At 34.1% G+C, this 27,022-nt stretch overlaps 1 protein-coding gene across 2 annotated transcripts in view; it reads left to right on the top strand.

Moving 5' to 3' along the window:
- Nucleotides 1–2,409: 2,409 nt before the first annotated feature.
- The window catches only part of LOC145279775 (beta-1,3-galactosyltransferase 5-like), a 183,646-nt gene continuing 159,033 nt past the window's right edge, over nucleotides 2,410–27,022 (top strand). The window contains exon 1 of one of the 2 annotated variants that reach the window (XM_080131094.1): nucleotides 2,410–3,633. The gene's annotated coding sequence lies outside the window, so the exon portion shown is untranslated. The remainder of the gene's footprint in view (nucleotides 3,634–27,022) is intronic. The other variant, XM_080131095.1, reaches the window with a different exon arrangement.

The following is a 27,022-nucleotide window of genomic DNA, read 5'->3' as shown; positions in this document are numbered from 1 at the left end:
CGTTTGCTTGAAGATGTGCAAGTAGCTGGCAAGACTGAAAAGTCATATTCGGGCACATAGACTTTAAGTGACTGAGGGAGTGGCACTCGTTTGACAAAACGCTGCAATCATATATATATATATATATATATATATATATATATATATATATGTATAAGATAGCGCATATCTCGTGTCAGTGAAAGAAAACCAACCAATTTGCCAAATCGTTAAAAAAGTACAGAATATGGATATATAATTGTATAGTACGAAAATAATCGTTTAGAATATATATAGCATGAAAAGCAATATGGTTTATTTTAACATGGAAAAGTAAATGACTAGTCGTTAAAACAGGTAAAGAAAAGGGCAAGATATTCTAGTAAAAATAATAATAATAATAATAATAAGAATAATAATAATAATAATAATAATAATAATAATAATAATAATAATAATAAAAAAAAAAAACTGTTTTGCCTTGAGAATGTACAAAATTGTATTCGAAATCTAGTGGCCGATAAACTTTTTCGCCTCCATTCCCACATAATAGATTTTCTGAGTCTATTTCTGTTTTATACTAATATTTATGGTAGGTGTTCGGCTGAGCTTCAATCTATGCTCCTCTCACGTAAGACTCGTCTAGCCACACAAATATCAACAATTTCCCTCACTCTCTATTTGTCCCTACGACTAAACAAACATTCCATAAGCAGAGTTCCTTTCCTGAAACTGTCCGTCTGTGTGACACACTACCGTGGGGCTGCTTCTCAGCTAACTATAACATGATCGTTTTCAAATCTAATGTAAATAAGTTCCTGTTTAGTCGTTTTTGTATATACTTAAGCTCTACCCAAGTTCCACCATAACTGATCATCGTGGCATTGTCTAACCATCAATTTGACACTCATTAACCCGTATCCTGGTGTAGCATCCGGGCCTTGATAAGCAGTAACCTCAAGTAAAAAACATATTAATAAAATATTCATACCATTAAAGAGGAAAAAGTGACGTTTCTAGAAAAGAGAGAAAAACATTTAGACTCGCACACTTTCTTTTCTCCTCTCCCTCTCGCTCAGATATTCATGGCAAAAATGCGTAGGCATTAAACGTATCATTGAACCACGGTAGTGGTTGAATGATATTCTTAAGTCCACATCTTTAATATACGCGTAGAAAGTCACAAACTAGTAGGGATATATACACATTCAATGACAACGAACTGTAAGCAAGTCGTTCTATTAATGTGTAGAGAGAGACTAAAAACTGTTGTCGTCGGTCTTGCGTTGTAAGCATTGGGAAAGCACACGGGCAGTGTCGATAGTTAGGCTCATGTTTTAATAGCAACAGAAGCATACGGGGAGTTTGAGAAGAATATTGTTTCTCAAGATTGTTGTTATCGTTTAGTATAAGGGAAACAGAAGAGGAATAGAAAGAAGAATTCTAAGGATGATTTTTTTTAAAGGAGATATCACATATTCTCAACATCGGGAGAGTAAAGACAGGCGTGTTTACTAACTAAAAATAAAAAAAGAAACGAGAAGGGAATGGGATCTGACAAGTAGATAGATAGATAGATAGATAGATAGATAGATAGATAGAGAGAGAGAGAGAGTGATAGAGAATAATAGATGGATAGATAGATAGAGAGAGATAGAGAATAATAGATAGAGAGATAGAGAATAATAGAGAGAGAGGGAGAGAAAGAGAGAGAGAGAGAGAAAGAGAGAGATGGAGAAAAATAGATAGATAGAGTTACATAGAGAGAGATGGAGAAAAATAGATAGATAGATAGATAGATAGATAGATAGAGGAATAGTAAGACAAAGAAAAAGAGGGGGGGAAAGAAATATTTTGTACAATGCTTATCACCGCATCGCTTATCAAGGCCCGAAGGCAACCCAAGGATATGGGTCAATACGTGTCAGGTGGCCAGTGAGACAACATCATGATGATTGGTAAATGATAGAAATTGGGTAGAATTTGATTATTTAAGAAAACGGATCAACAAGAATTTGTTTATATTGGACCTGAAAGCGGCCGTGTTGTAATCAGCTTGAAAGCAGCCTAGTGGTATTTTGTTCCACACGCGGGCTGTTCTAGGAAATAAATTTTGTTCGTGAAATTTTCGTTTAGTTTTAGGCACAGATAGAGAGTTGGGAAATTGTTGACAGTGGGTGTAGTTAGACGAGTGTTTGTTGTGAATGGTTTACAAATGGGGAGTGAACTAACGATAGAGCAGATACAGACTCGCAATGTCGAAATAGATAGATAGATAGGTATATATATATATATGTATATATATATATATATATATATATATATATATATATATATATAGAAGAGAGAGAGAGAGAGAGAGAGAGAGAGAGAGAGAGAGAGAGAGAGAGAGAGAGAGAGAGAGAGAGAGAGAGAAAGAACAACAATATTAGTATTAGTTCTTCCTGACAAGAAGCATGAACAGTCTACAGCGACCAGTGCAAGTTAGTTGTTTTTTGTTTTGTTCGCATTGACCAACAGACTTTCGTTGGACATACGAACTCTCATATACGCACTATTTGAAAAGAATAAAAAAGTTAATTCTCATTTGTTTAAAGAGATTCCCATCAGAAAAAAGGCGGTGTTGATACATAGAGAGATAAAGAAAGAGAGAAAGAAGGAGAGATAGAGATAAATAGTGAGCGAGCGAGAGAGGGGGAGGAGAGAGAGAAAAAGAGTGAGAGAGAAATGGTTTACGTATAGAGAGGCGGTTGGAATAAAGAAAGAAGAAAGCCTTTTATGCGTATTTAACGATCGATAGAAGAACAGAGGCAACCTTTTTAAAAGTTCACGTCAAATACAACAAAAGCCACAAAAACGAACACAACCGCTTTTGTTTTTTTGTTTTTTTTTTGTTGTTGCGAACAAGGATTTTCATTTCGACTACTTAAGGCGCGATTGTGATCGGCTGACCACAATGAGGAGGGATTAATTTGACGGCAGATCGAACTAAACCGCGCGGATTCATTCAACAAAACGGATAAACGCTGAGATGTGGACAACGTAAAAATCCAAGAAAAAAAAAAAGAAAAAAAAAGAAGTTAAGCCAAACTCAAAAAAGACATCGTCACGAGAAAAAAAAAACAAAACAAAAAAAAACATAAAAAAATAAACGTTGACGGTTGATGCTATTTACAATTAAAAATTGGGAGCTTGTTGGAGGGGGGAAAACAACCAACCAAACAAAAAAATCCAACAAACAAAAATACAGAACAAACTAAAAAGACGCAGTTACGTGTCGAAATAGAAGAAAGGAACACCTTTATATAAACCCCAGTTAACAACACCAGAAACAACAACACCACCGAAAAAAGATTAGCTATGTAGGATTATTATTTCAACTATATATAAAAAAAACAAAAAAAACATTAGAATCGACTGACCAACACGAGGATGGTTTATTTTCAGTTATACGGCATGTTGAGTTAACGCATTTTTTTTCTTTTTTTTTTTTTACTGGACACACTGACCCGGAGGGAGAGGGAGAGAGAGAGAGAGAGAGATAGAGAAAAGAGAGGTGCGATCACGATCACGCGCATGTTTATACGCGAAGGTGACTGTGTTTTGTCCAGGGAAAAACAAAACATACAAATATTCTACCTATGAAACAGACAGGTAACGGCAAACGTTTTATTATTATTATTATTTCGTTATATAAATGTCATATTTGTGATTGCGATTCATTTTATTCAGCACTTAACATTACATCAGCGAAAGCTACCGTTCCCTGGCATGAGAAGCGTTTATTGAGTTAGCAGTTGCAATATTCACGGCTGTCTTGGTCTTAGTCTGCACAACACAATACATGTGTTCATCATTTCGAGCTAGACTTTCACAGTTTCAACGACATATGCTTACACACACACATACACAAACACCCCCACTATATATATATATATATATATATATATATACATATATATATATATATATATATATATATATATATATATGTATATATATATATATACATACATATATATATATATATATATATATATATATATGTATATATATATATATTGTTTACAGAAAGTTTTAGATGAGATAAGTCATTGGTACCGTCGGTTTCAAACTCGATAATAAGGGACCGTTTTAGATACTCATATTAAACGGTCCCTAATTATCGAGTTTGGGACCGACGGTATTAATGACTTATCTCATCTAAAACTTTCTGTAAACAAAATATAAACAATATGCTCTTATTTTCAGATTTTCCTTATAATTGAGCACTCTGCTAGATTTCTTTTTTCCAAAAATGAAATACACCCCAGAAACTATATATATATATATATATATATATATATATATATATATATATATATATATATATATATATATACACAGGAAGGAAATCATAAATTCTGTTTACAAATTGAATAAATTTGTAAACTTAAAGCAAATATCAATATTAGTATTAATATTTACGATACACTCCCAAACAGATGAAAAAGCTCAATATTCAAGATAGAGCAATAATATAAGAACAATTGGATTTAAATTCTGCTTACGTCAATTTGTTTATTCGTCAAGGAGTACAAAGGAATTGAAGATTTTTCTTATTCCATGGAGTTTCAATTAATGGCTCATATCTTTAGAGAAAACGTAGTTAGCAAAATGTATCGAACTTTTTCTCTGGATCGAGCCTGGACCTCTTTTGGAATATCCTTTAAAACCTATCATTTTGACATTTCATCAGATTTCAGGCATACATGATTTCTCTCAAAATTTTAGTATTCAGTTTATGTGCTAATTAGCTAAATTTATAGACCACACACACACACTCCCACACACACGGGAAAATGCTCGATTATAAAGAAAAAAATCAAAATAAGAGCATAATAGTTATTGTAAAATTTTACAAAAGGCCAGAAAAACATCGTTACCGAAGGTGTCAAATCCGATATAATGAGACCAGTTTAGAGTAAAAACATATTGGATTCTCATCAGCCTGTGTTTATATCTGTTCTTCAGATATAAACAGAGGTTGAAGAGAACACAATATTTTTCGACCATAAACACGATCCCTTATATATCGGATTTGAAGCAGACGGAACCGATTTTTCTAACTTTCTGTAAAATATTAACACACACACACACACACACACACACACACACACACACACACACACACACACACACACACACCAACACCCACACACACCCACACACACACACACACACACACACACACACACACACACACACACACACACACACACACACACACACAATACCCCCCCCCCCCCCACATAAATATATATATTTACGCACACTATATGCATGGCTTTATCATATACATATATATATGTACTATATTATAATATATAGTATAATAATATAATATATACTATATTATAATATACTATATTATAATATATAGTATAATAATATAATATATACTATATTATAATATAGTATATATTATGATCTTTATTAAGCTTATTGTTATCTATATGTTTGTATATTTGTATGTACATGATTGACCCCTAAACTAATACACCGATCATTATAAGTTTAGAACACACTTACTAGACATAGGGGATCTACATGTTAGTTATATTTGGTACATATATGACATCATCACATTTACTCACCGGTGCTTGTTAGATTACCGAAATTACGCAACATTGAGTCTGGTCAGTACGAAATGGGTGACAACCTATGCTATGTGTAGGGGGACGTCGACATCTGCTTACAAGAGCTGCAAAAAAACTACCGTCGTTATCTCCCCTGACGGGGATATATAAGCGACTTGGGACCGATTGTGAATTTGTTATTCCTATTAAAATTCATCCATAGAAGGAAACCGGTCCAAACTATCTAGAACGGGTGTTGCTTCGGGTTGGTCTGTATATTTACTTTAATTTGGTTCTATAGAAAGCTCGTGGAATAGGGATTGAAACCTTTGATAAACTCCATTTTTGTGAAAAAAAAAAAAAAGTATGCGGCATCAATTAATACATATTCTCCAAATGTCAGATTCTTTGGGTTATTTTAAAGTGTATTTAGAAGCATTATATGAGGATTTGAAAAAAAAAAAAAATTTCAGATTTGTATTGAATGTTATCCATAGTCATCTAAAGATTCCCTGAATTTAAATTTCTTCTTAAGATCAATTGAACTTAAGGTTGACATTTTTGATATTTTCTAGAATCCAAATAAATAAAAAAAAACAAACTCAAACAAAGATAGGTCCTGGATATGAACTTAAACTATATCCAGTGGTGAGGCCCCAGGATGCGGGCTTTGGGGAGTGTGGAGCCACTCTTTAATTGCTATTGCTCCCAGATCCACTCTTACCCGGAGTGGTAGTACCTGTTAGGGTCCCAACAATGGGTTAAATAGAAACCGACTTGAAAAAAAAACAAAAACACAAAAAAAAAAAAATAAATAAAATACAAAAAAAAAACAAAAAAACAAATATATTCTATTAAAAATTTATCTTACAAAATCTTTGGATTCGGCATTAAATTACCTGAAAAGGATTGATATGCCGTAAAACAAAACCAACCAAACAAACAAACAAACAAACAAAGATAAGTATTCTAGAAATAATGTTTAATATAGTTATATCTTGATTTTAATAAGGAGGGATAAAAATGGTAGAAAACTGTTATAAATTCATCTATCTATCTATCTATCTATCTATCTATCTATCTATCTATTTATCTATCTATCTATCTATCTATCTATCTATCAATCTATCTATCTATCTACATTGTTTGAGTATTAAACAGTGCTAAATACAACTTCTGTCTATCACCTTCTCTCCCTCTCTTTATATATTCTGTAGAAATATGATTTTTTCAATTATATTTATAGTTAATTTTGTTAATAAAATACACTAATGGCAAGTAAATAACACGTTTGCGTGTCATTCGCGGATGAATTCGTTAGATCGACAATTATGTTGGCAGTTGAGCTAACAAATTCATAGAGTTATTAAAACACAAACATTTCAATGCAGTTTAAGTTCAATGCGTATATCTTAATTATATATATATATATATATATATATATATATATATATATATATATATATATATATATATATAGTCATCCGTATACAGTACTGTTTCGCTGTTTCACAGCTCATCAGTGCGGATAGAAAGGCAACTACCTCAAGCCAGGATTGAAACCCGACCGTTTGTACGGCCTGAAGTGACAATTACTATTGGGTGGAGAATTCGAACCCAGCTCTATCTATCTATCTATCTATCTATCTATCTATCTATCTATCTATCTATCTACCTATCGTTCTCTTTCTCTCTCTCTCTCTGTTTATACACACACACACACACACAATATATATATATATTAATATATATATATATATATATATATATACTTAATTATCCACAGGCACGTGTTTCTAACTTTTACAACTCATTAGCGTAGCATAGCAACTCACAAACATGTATCATCTAAAATTTACTGCAGTTTTATGACTTATGCAAGTTAGAGCTGAACGTGAACTCCCACAGACGAACGTTGCGATGTGTGAAGTTTATATATATATATATATATATATATATATATATATATATATATATATATATATATATATGTGTGTGTGTGTGTGTGTGTGTGTGTGTGTGTGTGTGTGTGTTAGCCCAGCTTAATAGTCGAGTTCCCTTGGAATTGGATTTTGTACTGAAACCGATTGGCGTAATTAAATGAGGTAAACGTTCTCCTATATTGTAGCAACTAGCAAGCCGGTCGAAACAGGTAAGGCATTGGACTTTCATAGCTGAAGATCCGTGTTTCGCGAGCTCCGAATGTTGTGCGTTGATTTTATCAAGCTACATTGATGTATCTTCAATAGACTAATCTCGTGCCTGTGGATGTTAATATTCCTACTATATTTATTATTGTTTTATGTCAATACTTATCTACTTATAAATTGGGAAATTAATAAAAGAGGTCGTTGAAAGCAACGGGTGATATCAAATATCACTTATTCAGAGACAAGAGACGTTGTATATTAACAAAAATTAAATTTTGTAATAAGTGCCTTTTACACATTTATTGTCGCAGTGTTTCCCTTTGTGGTAATCGACCGATGTAATTGTAACCTCCGAACTTTAAGCTTGTGGCACGCTGAAAAGCAAAATAAGAATGGAAAAGTCTTTTGAAACATGTTTACTTTTTAATAATTAATAGAAAAATATCTGCCGTAATTCGTGGTTTTTAACAAGGTTTTACTTTATTTTCAAATTTTAAATTTAAAAATGATGTTTGATAAGCTATTTTCACTTGATCTTTATATATATATATATATATATATATATATATATATATATAATATATGTATAAATATATATATATTTATATATAGCACACACACACACACACACACATATATATATATATATATATATATATATATATATATATATATATATATATATAGCACACACACACACACACACACACATATATATATATATATATATATATATATATATATATATAGCACACACACACACACCTTATAATATAAAGCTGAACGTCTGTGTGTCTGGTCACGAATAGGCTCCTATATGGTATACTATTATAGAAAACTGATCACATATAATGATAGAAAATGTATCGAGACACAGGAATGGGTATGTTTGATCTGGCATAATGATGATTCACTAAAATTGTGGGGTCTGCGTACACGCCTGGTCCACAAAGTATGGAAATAAAAATTAAAAAATTAAAAAAAAAACAAAACAAAACATTTAAAAGTGTTTTTGATATAGATGTACATAATAATACTTTTATAAGTATGTTTTAACTTTAATAGGGATGGTATAATAAAATTGTGGGGTCTGCGTTCGCGCCTGGCCTCCATAGAATGGAAATAGGCACAAACGTTAATAAAGACTTTTCATATCTATCTGCGTAAGTATACTTGTATAATTATGCTTCAATTTGAAGAAATATGGTATAATAAAATTATGAGGTGTTCGTTCGCGCCTGACCTCCATAGAATGGAAATATTCCATAAAGTTTAACAAGGTTTTTTTAATATAGATCCACAAAATATTGTGATAAGTGTTTCAGTCTGAACAGGTATGGTATAATAAATTATGGGGTTTATTTATTTTATTTTTACTTTCATCATATTTTTCTTTGATTTTGATACCCTCAAATTCGAAGCTATCTCTTTACAACCCTTCCTTTTCATAACCTATCGTACTTTCATAAATCAGAGTCGATTTTCTGTAGGCTGTTTTTGAACCCAGTCAACGACGAGTACTTTTACTATATATATATATATATATATATATATATATATATATATATATATATATATATATGTGTGTGTGTGTGTGTGTGTGTGTGTGTGTGTGTGTGTGTGCATATGCTAGTGTGTGTGTATAATTTATTAAGCATGTATGTAGTATATATTTGTACCCTAAGCACCACAAACATAGCAATGTAACATTTTGTAATAAAAGAGCAGTTTTAAAACGTGTGTGACGAGAGAAACAGAAATAGCGAAATAGAAATATGTATGTGTGTGTGTATTTGTTTGCTCTTGATTAATGACACTCACTCAATTTGTATTGTGAAACCTAATCTTTGATGCTTATGTGAATATAGTGTGTAAAAGTATACTCGTACTGACACTGTAATATATCGTAATCTATATATCAATGCCGTGTTCTAGACGGTTTACGTACTTCAAATGTTATGAAGGATCTTCCCAATCTCTATCTTAGTTGATGAATGACGTAATCATTTTATGACGTAATTATTTGTACGCCGTTCATCCGTTTAATGGTTGATGTCATCTTTATAATGTACGTGGACATTAACCTTACACGGTGACACACAAATCAACAAACAATTGAGTTTTAGTTGTATACTTGAACATCTAGACAGTTTGGATAGTAGGTGATGTGTGACCTTTCGGTTGAAGGGTCATGTCGATTAAACATCCTAAAGACTAACTTCACAAGCTCTCGCCTCCTGAGTGATGAAGTTATAGTTTTCGTGACGTCACCAAGTCTGCAGAGGAACACACAAACATGCAAGATACACAAACAATTTCTGTCAGTATACCAGAGCTTCATAGGTCCAGACTACTCGTGGTCCTTTCGTCTAGATAAAATAATAAAACTCTGTACCCCCACTGTTTCTCTTTTTTACTGAATGACATCATTGCTTTGTGACATCATCCTATCTACTTTTTCCCCGGATGACGTCATCCTTTAATGATATTCTCTACCACCGTCTTAATTGACGTCACAAAATCATGATGTTCTTTCTTTTCTCACCCTTTCTCTCTCTCTCTCTCTCTCTCTGTATATATATATATATATATATATATATATATATATATATATATATATGTATATATATAGGGTGACAGAAAAAAAACGGGCCCCAACTCTAATTAGGTCTCGTTTGTTAGTGTTTTGTCCGAATGACATGAACTTTTGATCATAACTAGTTTATTATATTCAAAACATCACATAAAACACTAGGGTCATGGCCTTTTTTTCCCAGTTGACTGTAAAATGCCCAGAAAAACAATTGAATATCCTCACCCTGTGTGTATATATATATATATATATATATATATATATATATATATATATATATATATATATATAATGTCTTTATGTGTATGTGCTAGCAAAACCTGTGTCCTTGCTTTGCCCGTGGAAAATGGAAAATAATTATTTAACTTAAAAAAGAGTACAGTTCTGTCGGATGTCTACGACTTCTCACAACTTGAGTTTATATTGGAATGGCATCACTTATTTTCCAAACGCCATACATTTTTTTTTCTCGCACTTAGATTCCACTCCATTTATAGATTGATATCCATGTTTCGATTCTAAAAAACGGAAACAGCGGTTAGTGTATTATTTAATAAAGGTTTCAAGAGACAGAGGGGATGTAGTAATCGTCGCATAGAGGCTATTATAAATGTATGTTAAGTAAGATACAACTGTGCTATATATAATAGCGATGATAAAACTTTTCTCGTATAAGTTTTAAAAGGATGAGAAGAGTAAGAGAGGAAGAGAGGGCGAGAGAAAGAAAGAGAGAGAGAGAGAAGAAGGCAGGGACGAAGAGAGTGAGCGAGAGAGGTTATAGAGAGAAACAGATAGACTAAGAAAGAAAAACTTGGCAATTGTAGCATAGAACCCCTTATAAAATATTGCAAGTCAGCTACACAGAAATTCTTGTACCCTACCCTTAAAAATGAGATGTGTGTATTCGCGTAACAAAAACAAAACACATTTCTGCTGGAATTTTAAAATATCATAAAGGAAAACAAATATGAAAAGTTCCGAGCCATGAATAAGGCGTTCAATTCTACAATAGAAACTTCACATTTTTATGATCAGATTATATTGATTGCAATGTCATGAATTCTACGTACATAATAGTGACGTAAAATTCAAACGTTAATTTAGTGTTTTAATCGTTGTCGGCTACTGTGTTTTCTTTCAATATTATTTTAAATAAAAGGCGATTAATTTGCAAATGTTTTTTACAAGGGAGTCACCACTTGTCTAGGTCTGAAGGCCACTCGAGAACAAGGACTAATGAATGTAAGGTGGTAGTTTAATAATCATTATCATCACGATTGAGTAGAATTTGGATTATTCAAGAGGACGGCTCAACAAAATCTTGCTTACATTGGACGCGAAGGCCACCATATTTTAATCAGCCTGGCAGCAGATCAATGGAATAGTATTCCAAATGCGGGCAGTATCAGGAAAGAAGCCTTGTTCATGGAATCTGCGTTTAGATTTAGGCACAGATAGAGAGTGAGAAAAATTGGTAATAGTGGCTGTAGCTAGTCGAGTGTTCTTATGAAAGTTTGGCGAGGAGAGGCCATAGACTGGAGCTCAGACTAGCACTTGCCATGAAAATAACGATAGAGCAGAGACAGGCTCGCATCGTCTCTTCTGTGGGAAAGAGGTTGCAAGTAAGTGAGAAAGGCATCGTCTACTAAGTTTCGAAGTCGGTTTTGAACTCTATCAAAGCAAGATAGAGCGCGCCGAGCAGCTCCTGTCCAGATGTGGCAACAGTATTTCATTTTTAGGACGTATTTGGTTATTATACAAATAGATGATTGCATCGGCAGGGAGGTACCCGCTGAAGCGGCAAAATTATCCAACCATGTTTCCAACGATCTTGGAAATTTGGATTATAAAGAACAAGTAGTAATTTTTTTTTGCGTGCGAAAAAAAAAGTAAGTTTAGCTATAATTAAATTCAAATAAATGAAACTATGGAATAAAACAGAAAAATCACGAAATATTTAATAAAAGGTGCTTATTAACTTATTGATTGTGTTCGCTTTATTAAAAATACCACTGTAAATTTCGCTTCGATAGCATGATTTTCTACATGAGGTAACTCCTAGCATTTGTAAACTATTTGTGTGATTAAAGGTTTATAAAAATAAACTAATAGAAATTTAAATAAGTTTATAAACGTATTCAAAACAGATAAAATCCCAAAGATATTGCATTTCAATTCGCGCAAAAACAAATATTTCTCAAGAATAACCAACCAAGGTTTGGTTTGTTTAGATAACGAATTTTCAACAAATAATTAACTCCATCTATCTATAAGATAGATCTCACCTGTCTGTTTTAATGTATGCATATATATATGTATTTATGTATGTATGTATGCCTAAAACTTTCGACAGAGGCAACAGATTTTCACGAGATCGGTATCGTTTCGAAGATCGACCCTTCGGACGCCAAATATCGAAAATTGGCTAAAAACATTAATTCCTTCACTCTCAACTGGGCACTTTTCTACAGGGAGGTGTCACTTTTTTCGTCGCGATTTTCGAAAGCCGTCCCCTCTTTTCGATTGACTAGCCTTAATTTAAACATACGTCACTTCAGGTTGGGCGATGTGCGTAACAGCAAAGACGTCATTTTTTAGCGTCATTTTTCACCTTCGCGGTACAGGTTCGAGCCTGCCTGCCTACCACCACCTTTTTTTTTTTTTTTGCTCAACACATGCCTCCAAACACCCGAACAACGCAGGGAACCCAGGCTAGTCTCCTATATAATAAAATGACTGCAGAAATTCCCCTCTGCACAAAAGTATCGTAGGTTTGCAACAACAAATGTCACATACAAATTCCAAACATCTAAAATATGGCGTCACTAAGAGACATATTTTTGAACCCGGATTAATGTTCAATGACAGCATATGTAAGATGGAACATGACTAGAGAAAAAATCATTTAACGAATTTAAAATAACCCAATTACTTGCTTTCTATTAAAAAGTGTAAAATAGGATATCCAGTTTAATATTCATATTCATCTTTTCCTAAACACAGAAAACAAAAACAACGTCGCCTTTTTCGCCCACGACCACGACGCCTTCATCAAGACATCAAGAGATCTTATTTCTTTCACCATACACTGCACGGACATCGGTGATGTTGCTAAACTACGCATTTCATATGTATTTATATATTGAGGAGTTTATATCCCAGATTTGTGCGACTTATATATTGAGATTTTTCTTAAACACATAAATAAAAACAACGCCGACGCCTTCGACTACGACGATGACTGCACCTTCGTCAAAACATCAACACATCTGAGTTATTCCACTATAAAACAAACGGCATGTACACTGGGTATGTTTTAAAAATACGCATTGCATACATATTTACATATTGAGGAGTTTAGCTTGCGACTTTTATATTAAGATTTTTTTCCTAAAAACATAAAAAACAACGACGACATCGACGACGGCGATGACTTCTTCGTCAAAACATCAACAAAACTGAGTTCTTATACAATTAAAAATACTGCGTGTACATTGACTATGTTCCTATTTACTCCCCCCCCCGAGAGCAGAGTGAGACAGAAAATCGTTTTTTTTTAATGTGAGAAAATAAAGTTCCCTCCAAACAAAATAGCACTCTGGATAGTAACAAAAATAAAAATTGTCTGTCACGAAGGATTTCTCATCAACTGACCGTAAACAGAAAAGGTGAAGTGTAGCATCAGAACAGATACTACACTGTGATCTTGACCCGCTTTGATGTTTCAAAAACGACGCATTTCATATGTATTTATATATTGAAAAGTTTGGCTCCCAAATACTTGCGACTTTAATATTAATATTTTTCCTTAATACATAAAAAAATCAACGACGATTTAAGGAAGTTTATTGAACAAAATGAAACGAACTTATTTTTTGCTGACAATTTTATTTGCGCTACATATTTCTTTTGATAAAATTCAGTAATTGTTTTTAATCGGAACAAATCATTAGAAAATATAATCGATTATTTGGAAGCTAAACGTTTCTATATATAAATATATATGAAATGCGTCGATACTTCGCCACGGTACATTCATTTTGTGCACTGGCGTCAGTGTCCGCTATTATACTGGGCCGGCAGTGGATCCCACTAACAACCGTAGTTTAATTGATTTTTTTACAGATGGGGTTGAGGCATACTTCCACCGTGCAACGCTGATATACGGGTCCTTCTCGTTGTAAATAAAAGAAAATCAAACAGCTATTTTTAATCAGAAATGTAATATTTTTTATTGACAAATGACCCAAGAAAACTTTAATGTTTAATTGTAATACTAATCTTTTTTATCTGTTTGTGTCATTAAAAGTATATGAGAAAATATCTCATCGAAAATAACGGAAATTGAACTAAAGCGATCAGTGTCAAAAATATACGTATGTACTTGGGCGGAAATATCACATTCAACGATGTGTTCGTTAACACTCACTCCGGTTACTTAGCGTATATAAGTTTTAAGCAACCAGAATGAGAAATTATATTACCGCATATTGAATGTAGATGTGCGTTAACAAAATTTCTCTTCTCTAAACTAAGAACCTGGTGAGTTGGGTATCAGTTAGAGTAGATACTTTGAAGTGAGTAACAATGTAATTACTTTCTATTTGGAAGCTTTCTGTGAGTTAGGTTTCACGGTAACATATAACACACATTAAAATGGTAGAACGCCAAAGGATAATTTCTGGAAACACACATGATAACTCAGGCTAATTGCGTAGCGGAACAGTTTAGCATATACAATGATCGGTTATCCATTATAGCTCAAGTTTCACGAGAAAAACGACTTCATTTCATTATAGAGTCACTTTTATGCATGGAAATTGTGTTCTGAAACTTAGAAAAATAGCCAACTTGGAAAAAATATATACGCAAAAACGCACACAAACACACACATATATATATTGTTGTACTTTCTTTATATTTATATATATAGTGTATGAAAATATATTTGTGTATATATTTAAGAAAAAATGATCAGAATGATTCAAGGTAGAACTTCGATGCATTTTAATATTAAACATTAATTAAACATTAAATTAAAATTAAAGACCATATATAAGTTTTAAGACCCGACTTTTTTGTATCTCTGTTTTAGAATATATGTTTTACATTAACGTAGCGATATTTTATAATAATATTTTGATATTCAAATACAATTTGTATTAGTGCAATTCATCAAATATTAAATATAATGATTTCTCTTTTTAGTAATGTTATACGTACTTTACACAACTCTCTATGATAAATACAATATGGCCGAACGTTTACAAAAAACAACCCCTTCTTTCTTAAAATGTGGGGCCTAGTAGGTTAGAAAATATTTTTACGCCCTATCTAAGGGGGGAAAGTCTAGCGGTTGATGTAACAGCCCAAATATGACAACATTATTCTATGCAGAAACAAATGGTGATTTTATATAGATATAGGATAGTGGAAAGTGTGAGAAGTTTTCTAGCCTGGTAGAGAGAGCCCACCTTATTTGCAGCAGATTCGAAAAACGCAAATATGTACTTTTTTTTTAATCCATTCCGATAGCGATAAATAAAAAATAAATAGGCAAGTAACATAAAGTCTCCCCAATGTTCCAGGACGCTCCTAATTGTACCTATTATTATTATTATTATTATTATTATTATTATTATTATTATTATTATTATTATTATTATTATTATTGCTTTTGGATTTTTACTGTAAACATATACTTGTTTCGTTAAGCGATGATAATTCTGGCCAGTAAGAGGTGGAGGGGGTAGCGATTTGGGAATATCAGACACCATATATGGAGATGACGAAATCACAGGTTGTCTTTTGGCAAGTCGAAGCATCCAGAAGCCACCTTGCGAGGGTTTTAAATTGTTCATCATTTAGTATTATACACAGAAGAAGGATCGCTATTTTCATGATAAGAGCTCGGCTGAGCTCAAATCTATCTGACTGTAGAACATTCACAACAAAAAACTCATCTAGCTACTACCACTGTAATTGTTTTCATTCTTCCTCTTTGTACGTAAAACTAAATGGAACTTCCCTGATCAAATTTTCTTTCTAAGAACTAACCGACTGTAGAACACAGTATCTCTGGACAGCTTCCAAGTTGACTACAATTTAATGAGTTCTGACTGTTCACATTTTACAGGGGAGCCAATACTTCTTTAGATCGAGTGCATTATCACATCTTACGTTGGGACGCATGGACCACCCTTCCCTGCTTGACAGAGTACAAAATCGATTCGAAGCCTAGAGGGGGATGCCCTATATTCTTCCGCAAAGCCGCTTTCTCACAGAATAGATTTACGGTATTGCCTAAGCAGCTGGAAATCTCATTAACCCTTAGCCATTTGAAATTGAGCAGTTTCAGTTCCTTAGTGCTCATGTACTGTTTTATTTATTTTTAATATTTTTGTTCGTTTGTACAAGATACGTTTCAAACGTTATGCCTCCTATTTTTTTTATTCCGCTCGAATGGATCAAGGGGGGGTTGCAGATGACATTGTTATAATGACTGCACTTATGCATTCATGACCTGAAAGTTTCATCTTTCTATTGCTAATATTGACTGTGTGAGACTCTAGGAAAGTAACCCTGTCATGGACGTGCGTCATAAGCAGGAATACGGCATTGAATTCCTGGTAAAAGTGCCTTGATAATGGTGGTTAACATGTAGAAAAATACATTCTTGATATAAAAGATCGTTCGTTTTAATGGTACCACTCTCGTTTTCGCAGCTCTTTAACTATTGAGTTAAAAATAGAAACTATCAGTTTTGGAACGAGCTTCCTATGACAAAGCGCGCCGCGGACGCCCATACACCGCTGGCAAAAATTCACACAAAATTTGATGTTTAATTTTCCAGTATTGTCTCCGGTTTGTGTCTATACTATTTATCTCCATGTTCGAATTGCAATCGTTTTCTGCTTTTCTCACGTATTCACTTATAATGGGTTCATCATTTCTTATCTTTTTACACAGAGTATATATTTGCTTTTTTCCTGGGGTTTATCTATTTTTACTGTAATGTAGTTAGTTCTAATCTTGTTGTTCTGTGCAGTCGTCTGTAGCGATTCGGTTTCTAGGTTCACGTGTCCTTTGTTAGCTATTCCCTTCTTCTTCTTCTTCTTCTTCTTCTTCTTCTTCTTCTTATTATTATTATTGTTATTATTATTAATAATGTTTCCTGACAAAAGGGCGAATGAGATCTGATTAAGGCATTTTTTCGTTCTTTTATTTATTTGGCGGAATTCCGCTGGATACAGAAATTTTGATATACGGAACGTTAAAAAAGATTGAAAAAATCCGTATTCCTTTAAATAGATTCTTATCAAAAGAAGGCGACATAGGTGTGTAAAAGGGAGAAAAAGAAAGAGAGAAAGAGAAAAACAGAGAAAGAGAACGAAAGAGAGAAAGACAGGTGGGAGGCAGAGGGGAAGAGAGTGTGTGCGATAGCGAAATACGATTGATGTTGTGATAGGCGATTAAAATTAAGAAAAAGAAAACATTTCAGGATTGGATCATACAATTCCAGGATTTAGCAGCCCTCTTAAATTGGAATGTTGTCCTAGTCTTTTATAAAATTCTAAAATTACGGTGTGCAATGCTATTTTAATACATCATGAGTCAAAGCAAATTGCATGCTCATTATTATAATAATCATAAAGAGTTGGAATTTAAAACCATTGTATCCATGAAAGTTAAACATTTTTAATTGGAAATTTCTGAACTTCACATATTGCTCATTAATCTTTACACCGGCTTCCCATGCATGCTTTATGACCCAAAACCACGTAATGTGAAAGCAATGCTTGTCTACATCATATAACGCAATACCTTTAAATAATTACCTGATTTTTAAATGACTCTCTCTCTCTCTCTCTCTCTCTCTCTCTCTCTCTCTCTATATATATATATATATATATATATATATATATATATATATATATATATATATATCGCTATGGAAATATTGGAAAATTGTCCTATCTGCTTATCCTTCAGCTAACATTCACGTATGGACTTCAATGTCCACAACGAATGGTTGATCCACTCAAACAATACCGATGATGAGGGGAGGTTCTGTCATGATTTCTCCATTGCTTATGACCTCACTCAGATTGTTCACGACCCCACCCGTGTGCTCGACAATGACGGCCAGTATGCGAGTCTACTAGACCTTTTTCTCACAACTTGCCCTGAACTATGTTCAGTTTCTGTTCTGTCTCCTCTTGGGTCTTCCGACCACTCTGTTGTATCTGTTAAAATAAAAATGAAATATAATAAGTCCTCAGACGTACCTCACCATCGTACAGTATATCGATACACTATGGCTGACTGGGATAGTTTCCATACATTTATATCGGATCTACCTCTGTGTTCCATGTTTAAAAAAGATGTGTCCTCTTTAGTATCAGACCTGACGGAATGGTTAATTGTAGGTATAGACCGTTTCATACCCTCGAAAAAGTTCCAGCAAAAACCTAACAGCCAGCCATGGTTCTCTCCAGAATGTGCTGTTGCCATTGCGCACAGAAATCACTTTTTCCACTGCTTCCAACGTAATAGATGTATGGAAACTAAAGCCGCTTTCAGGACTGCCAGCCATTGTAAGAAAGTAATAAAGAACGCAAGAGAGCTATATGCTCAGTCCGTCAAGTCCAAAGTAGCTGAGCAGCGGCTTGGTTCCCACCAGTTTTGGCAAATAGCAAACAGAATCCTGAACAGAAGCGTGTGCTCTATCCCAATGGACCTGAGGTAATCTCGTCAGCATCGGACAAAGCCAAACTCTTTGCCAAGAACTTTGCAGCTAATTCTACCCTTTGCAACCAAGGCCGCCAGCCCCAATATTTCCTCCTCTATCAGAAAACACGCTATGTGATATACATATATATGTACGTGATGTTGCCAAGCTAATCAAAAACCTTCATTCCAGTAAAGTAACCGGCCCTGACGGTATTCCAATTATAGTACTCAAAAAACTTCAACCAGAACTAGCGCCCATACTTACAAAACTGTTTAAACGTCGTCTTAAGGAGAATTGCCTCCCATCACTCTGAAAAATCTCTTCAGTATGCCCTGTATTTAAGAAATCAGGTGATCGCTCATCCCCTTCTCAGTACAGGCCAATAATCTCCTGTGAGTCATGAGTAAGTTGCTGGAATCTGTGTTAAATAAAGAAGTAATCAACCATCTCAACAAAAATAACCTTCTTAGTGACACACAATATGGTTTCTGTTCTGCTAGATATACAGCAGATGTTCTTACAGTTATATCTCATAAGATTAGCGAATCTCTCGACGGAGGCAACCTTTTTAGCGCAATTGCTCTTGACATATCTAAGGCCTTTAATAGGGTATGGCATGAAGGTTTACTTCACAAGATCTCTAGCTATGGTATAGCTGGAAATGTCCTCTCAATTATTAAATCATTTCTTTCTGACAGGTTCATAAGAGTAGTAGTTGAGGGGCAAAAATCAGAAGCTCACAGTATTAATGCTGGAGTCCCTCAGGGGTCCATCCTGGTTCCAACTCTTTTCCTGATCTACATTAATGATCTTCCAAATCACATCCTTACATCATTCGTAGACATTTATACTGATGAAACTACCATCTATGGTAGCACATCTAAGTCAGTAAACGACCAAGTTTTCTCCGATTCTCTCTCTTCTGATCTTGAGCACGTGGTACAATGGGGAAAGAAGTTGCTGGTTACTTTTAATGCATCTAAAACCAAGCTTCTCTCTTTACATCTTCAACGTTCTGATTCTCATATGGCATCAGTTGAAATGAATGGCATAGAAAATTAAAAGTTTAAAAATGTTTTTAAATAATTTTAGCTACATAGAATAAGGGAAATTAGATATTGAGGCAGAAAAAAGGATATTGAACTTCAAATCCAAAATGCATGCTAAATCTCAAAATGGAAGTTCCTGGTAGTAGGGAGGTAAAAAAAAAAAAATCCAACGCGTATTGTAATTCTTCTAAGGCACTAGGTAACACTCAGATGTAAACATATATTCCCTCGTTTCTCCTTTGGTTAGATAAGATATCTGGCAAATATTTAGTTATATTAATCTGGTAAAGTTTTTTTTTTATATGAGTTTCAAAATCTAATCCAAGTGGTTAATCTAATTTATGAAACAAAAATATTCGGAGGCAAGTAAATAAAAAATAAAAGAATAAATAAAAAATAAAAGAATTGTTTATCAAAGCATAATAGTCATTAAAAAATAATTTAAAAATCACTAAAGCTGCATCTGATTTTTTAGTGAGAAAGAGAAAGAGGCACGTTTTAAATTATTATTTAACAACTAGTAATGTTAAAGGGGGATAACTTTTCTCACCTCAAATTTCTTGTATTTTTCAACATTTTTTTATCTAAACTTATTTTCACATTGATCAGTCCAAAGCATATAATCTATGAATTATTTAAAAACTAAACTGTTTTCATTCGATATGTATTTTTGTCTGCACTACTTTGGTTTCTGAAAAATGCACAATAGTGGTTCTTTTAATGCCATTTCTCAGTATTCCGCTAACTCAACACTTGTTAGAATCGACACTTAACCCCAAGGAAGCTGCTATATGGACTTAATTTTCTCTTAGTTTCGGTACAGGCGAAATATTTGATTTTGACTGGATTGAATATATAATATACAAGTTAGAAAAGAATTTCATCCAAGGCATAAAAATTGTTAAACAAAATGTTTTTAAAAATAAAGGTACAATATTCAATTTGAAATTTATTTATCTTCAAAGTGCACTTTTATAAATTTTACAAAGTAAGGTATACACATTTAATACCTTACTTTGTAAAATGTATAAAAGTGCACCTTGAAGATAAATACATTTCAAATTAAATATTATACCTTTATTTTTAAAATCTATAGTAAAACATTTTGTTTAACAATTTTTATGTCTTGGATGAAATGCTTTTCTAACTTGTATCGTATCTTTTTAAGATTATATTTTATTTAATTTATTAATTTGGATTAAAAAATCAATGTGGTTTTGCATGTATTTATAAAAGCTCTCCTACTCTCTATTTCAATTTGTATTTCTCCTCACACCACAACTCATTTTTGCATCCCCCTCTTTGTATTATAACATGTCTGAATATTCTCTCTGTTTCAGTTCGTATTTCTCCTCACACCACAACTCTTTTTTGCAACTCCCTCTTTGTCATACATGTCTGAATAATGAGAAAATCTGAATTTTTTTTTTAACAAAAACTTTAAAATAACTTTTTTAGATTACATTTTTTAAAACTTCTTTCAGAATAGAAAATCTTTACAATTTAATAAGGGACATATTTCATATAGGTTTCATAAAAATATTCAGTAAATAACGAGAAAAATAGAGATGAAAATTTCAAAAGGACTGTATAACTGGTTACGCTCGATAGTAGTCCTCGCCATCGAAAGTCTTTATTATTATTATTATTATTATTATTATTATTATTATTATTATTATTATTATTATTATTTAAAACATTTTGTGTCCTGCTCTTTCGCGCGAGGACTAATAATCATGAGAACGTTTTAAGTTTGACTTTTTATTGACTAAAACTATTACATTCCGAGGGCATTTTTGCTGTTGTTGGAGTTGTTTCTTCCAATAAAAAATTGTTATCCATTAACAAGATAATGAAAATTAATTATTTTTATTTCTATGTCCAAATAAAATAAACATTTTGTAAATAGAAATCAATTTTATGCTTTTATATATTATGTTGTTAAAGTAAAAACAGTATGTGTCTACTTAATATAAGCAACAGATTGTCCAACTTTCCATTCAGTTGCAAATTTTTCAACAAGCCTCATCTTATTGAAACAAATCAAACTGAAAAAGCGACAATAGGGAAACCAAGCAGATAACACAAGAACACATTATCTGCTTCAACCGAATAATTCAACATTAAATGTAACACAGGTAAACAACCCATACATTGAATACATTCATACATTCAATAGATAGACACTTTCCAACATCAAATAAGCTGCACAAACGTTTCAATACAAATATACGGCCCAAACAAGTTATTCATATTTTCCTTCAGTACGGCCCTTACCAGCCTCAAAACTCGAAGTTCGAATCAATCAATTATATATAAGAAAAACACCACGGAACTTTTATCCTCAATAATATTCTCGTGAGACATTGCGTCAACTCCCTAGCAACCGCAATATGGGATCTCATAGTGTCTACCATAGGAAATTCAATACAGTACCAATAGGAAAAAAGCCTTGTGATCTAACCTCCAGGAACTGCTGACTATACATGGCAGAAAAATTGAAGATCTCACAAACGATTAATAACCCTTCAATGCACAGTATTTTTTTAAAAATTATTTTTTTAATTACATTTTCACCCCAAACAAGGCAAATTGCCACTTTGGTGTAGGGGGCTACTATCAGGGGCAACAACTACTGGGGTACTATGTAGGGATTTGGGCAGCAAGATGTCGGTTCACGTTACACTTGAACTTCTGCACGTCAGTACTGTTGGGGAAGCAGGGACCTGGAATGGAATTCCAGAGTCTAGCGGTTCTGGGGAAGAAACTATTGGAGTAAAAAGATCTTTTACATCTAAGGATCTCTACAGTGTGGGGATGGGATCTAGCAGCCTCTCGGGTTTGTCGAGGGTGCTCACGCCGTGGGGGCACAAGTGATTGCAGTTCGTCAGAGCATTCACCACTAAAATACTTGTAGAAAAGGCAGAGGGATGTAACATTTTGTCGATGGGACAGAGGCTGAAGCTTAGATGCCAGTTCAGGGTCTATCAGGTTTGCGACTCTCTTTTGAACCTTTTCAAGAAGCGAGCGACTGCACCAGCCCAAATGTGACAGCAATACTCCATACATGGGCGAATGGTGGCCTTATAGAGGCACAGGATACTTTTGGGTGTTAGTAGTTTTCTAGCACGGTAGAGAGAGCCTACCTTTCTTGCAGCGGCCCTGGCAATGCCTTCAATGTAATTGTTCTAACTCATGTTTCCTGTGAACGTTAGGCCAAGCAATTTGAAAGATGTACTCTCAGATAAAGAGTCGTTGGCCATTGCTATAGGTTCTTGTACTTATTGAATGAAACTAGTTTAGTCTTGGTAGCATTGAACGCGACCAACCACTTTTGTCCCCATTCCACCACAGATTGGAGGTCTTCCTCTAGTGTTTCTGCCATTTCTTTAGAAATGTGTTCATTCGTCTTCCTGTCGTGCCTGTCATAGAGTGTAGTGTCATCAGCATATATACCCATCTCAGAGGCAATTTTGTCGGGGAGGTCATTTATGAATATCAGGAACAATAGAGGTCCAAGGATAGAACCCTGGGCACCCCCGCATTTATATCATATTGTTTAGACGTACGACCGTCGAGGACAACTTGGATTTTTCTATTATCTAAGAAGGATTTAATTATGTTAAGTATTCTACCAGTGATACCGTATGATCTAATTTTCCTGAGGAGACCCTCATGCCATACCCTGTCAAAAGCCTTAGATATATCTAGAGCTACCGCTCTGCCCTCCCCCGCTTTGTCCAGTGAATGGTATATACGTTCAGAGATCACAGTTAGGATGTCTGCTGTGGAACGGGCTTGTCTAAATCCATATTGTTTGTCAGTCAGAAGTTTAGCATCTGTAAGATGATGGACTAGAGCATGATTAATTATGGTCTCAAATATTTTGGCAAAAAGTGGGAGGAAGCTAATGGGGCGATAATTTGATGAGTCAGTCTTTTGCCAGAATTCTTGATTACTGGTACAACAGAAGCAGTTTTCCAACAGCCCGGAAAGCAAGCTTCATTAAGGCATTTGTTGTAGAGTTTGGAGAGAACTGGAGCTACTTCGGCTGAGCACTTTTTTAATAGCACAGCTGGGATAAGATCGGGTCCACATGCTTTTGAAGTGTCAAGGTTTTTTATGATAGCATGCATCTGAGCAGGGGTGATTTTCAGATCGTCTAGCGTGGCGTCTGTCCGCATAGGAAAGTCAGGTAGGGGGTGGTTGGAAGGGTCCAGTGTGGAGTTTGAGGCAAACCTACTGGCAAGCATGTTAGCCTTGTCGGTTGCTGAGGAGACAACCTCATGATTGTTGGTTAGTGGGGGAATTGTTGATCGCCCATTATTTACTACACTTTTGTAGATTTTCCAGAAGTCTCGAGTTCCTAGTTTTTGTGCTTCAATGCACTTGTTAGTGGTTTCCGTAAATTCTCTCTTAGCTGTCGCTATTTCTTTCTTAACGTTATTTCAAACTTCTATATACTTCAGTCAGTTTGAACTGGACTTATGTCGGTTAAACCTACGGTATGCCTGCTGCTTTTGAGCAATGGCAGTTGCACAAGTCGACGTAAACCATTGGGGAGAGTGGGGCTTACTATAAAATCTCCGCATGGGAGCATGCGTTTCGATTGCAGTTTTGAACCAGTCAGTGGTCTCGCTTGCACATTGTTCAGCAGGGAGAGAAAAATATTTCTCCATGGGGTATCTCTGATTAGTTCCCTGATGGCTTCCCAGTCAGCCTTTTTATAATATCTCGTTGTTTTGAGCACTGGCTCTTCAGTTTTGGCTCTAGAGTTTAGGGCGATTTCAACCATTATCACTGCATGATCAGCGTTCCCGAGTGGGCTGTGGGCCTTCGTTATGCAGTCATCGGGAACTGTGGTCAAAAACAGATCTAGAAGTGATGCGTGTTGTTCTTCCTGGTCAGGGAAACGGGTTGGAAACGTAACAATTTGTGATAGGGAGTGAGATATAGTGAAGCTATGAGTTGTGCTGCCCGCTGCATCTGTGTAAGTAGAGAATCCAAGCCAGTTTTTTTGGTGGACATTAAAGTCACCAAATACATGTATTTGTGCGCTAGTGTTGAGGGACAGTGCCGTGTCTATGCTGTCAGAGACTTTGTTTATTATGGTGTAGTCCTGAGTCTAGGGAGAGCGGTAGAGAAAATAATAGTATGGACATAAAAACTAAAATCTCCAAACTATGCACATATGGAAGAAAAATTTTACTAGGAAAATGGATTATATATATATATATATATATATATATATATATATACTAGTAGACCGCCCAGCATTACCCGGTCGTAAAATATGCTTAAATATAGTATTTTGATTAATGCAGATTTCGTATATATTATTATATTATATTGGAATTAATATATAGTAATGATTTAAAAATCTAAAGAAATGATGACTCGTGCGCCACCACCGAGGATCCAACTCAAAACATTGAACTTACGATTTAGTTTTTACTTTGACGTTAATAACTAAGCTATGAAGACATGTTTGCTGCGAGGCTAAAAATTTAAACATGAACAAGTAGCTATTACGTTACGCATGCATATTTGTGGTGCCGTCGTTCGACCTTCACCTGGCAAATTCCATTTTTTCAATTTTCATACTTTTTTACCGATTTTCCCTGGCTAAAACCCAAATGTCATCGGTTCGAATAACCTATATATTAAGTTTCATGTTTGTAAATAAAACTGACAGACGAGTTTGGTAAGCAAACTTTTTAAACAAATATGCATACGTCCAAATAAAAAATAGGCAACTTTCTAAAAAAACACCGGATTTCCGAGGCGGAGATGTTAACTATAATATCGTTTAAAAAAATCAACAACAAAAACTACATCAACAGATAAACGATAAAAACTAAACACTAAATTGTCTATGGCATCACAGCGTAATGGATTAGGGCGCTGGACTGAAATACATAAAGTCCGGGGTTCGAATCCTAACAACAGTCAAACCACGCTGAAGAGGAGTAGGTCTCCGAAACACGCGTGTTCGTAGATTACTGTTTTTAAAAATAATAAATACGCATGCATAAATATATAAATAAAGAGGTTTGTTTACTATAGCCGTTTTAAACCAATATTACGCAAGTATAAATCATGTAGAATATCTGCATGAATATAATTACATGCAATAGTTAACTAAAGATGATCATCCCATAAGAAAATCGAAAAAAAAAAATTAATTAAAATGAATGTTTAAAAGAATATGCAAATTAGCTAGATCTTTTGCAGAGTAATGCAATTCAACGACTCATATATAACAAAGTTGTATTTCTATTCAAATAAACAGAAAAAAGATTTTAATATGAATATCAATACATAAAAAAACAAATTTATAGGAGTATAGATGTGTGTGTGTGTGTGTGCGTATGTGTATCTGGACGCGTAGAAATAATGGCCCATGGAGCTTTGCAGTGTTTTGCCATTCGTTGTGTAATAATGAAACAAGAGGTTAGAAACTGTCAGTCATCATATGCTGTTTATTCAATGGCAGACTTAAATCTATGTAAGGGATGAAGATGGTGATCCTGGTGTGCCAATTATTCTATGATCTTCATTTTCACGAAGTCCTAAGAATCTCCAACAACTTTATGAAGATGCAATGGCAGTTTTCTGTAAATACGGAAAACCAGACCTATTCCTTACATATACATATTATCCAAGATGTCCTGAAATAGTAAACTACTTGTGGCCATCAGAATTTACACAAAATTGACCTGACTCAATATCACGCGTGTATCATGCACATCTAGTCGAACTTTTGAAAGACAATAAAGACAGACATGTACTGGGATGTCTATTTGCATATGTTTATACCATTGAATTTCAAAAAAGATGGCTACCGGGATAAGCTCAGAACAATCCAACAAATTGATGAAATTGTGTCAGCAGAGATA

The sequence above is a fragment of the Euprymna scolopes genome, chromosome 7 (genome assembly GCF_053919585.1).
Source record: "Euprymna scolopes isolate OS-2025 chromosome 7, ASM5391958v1, whole genome shotgun sequence".
Classification (NCBI taxonomy): Eukaryota; Metazoa; Mollusca; class Cephalopoda; order Sepiida; family Sepiolidae; genus Euprymna; species Euprymna scolopes.
Note: the sequence above shows the minus strand (reverse complement) of the source record. Positions and strands in the feature narration are given on the sequence as shown.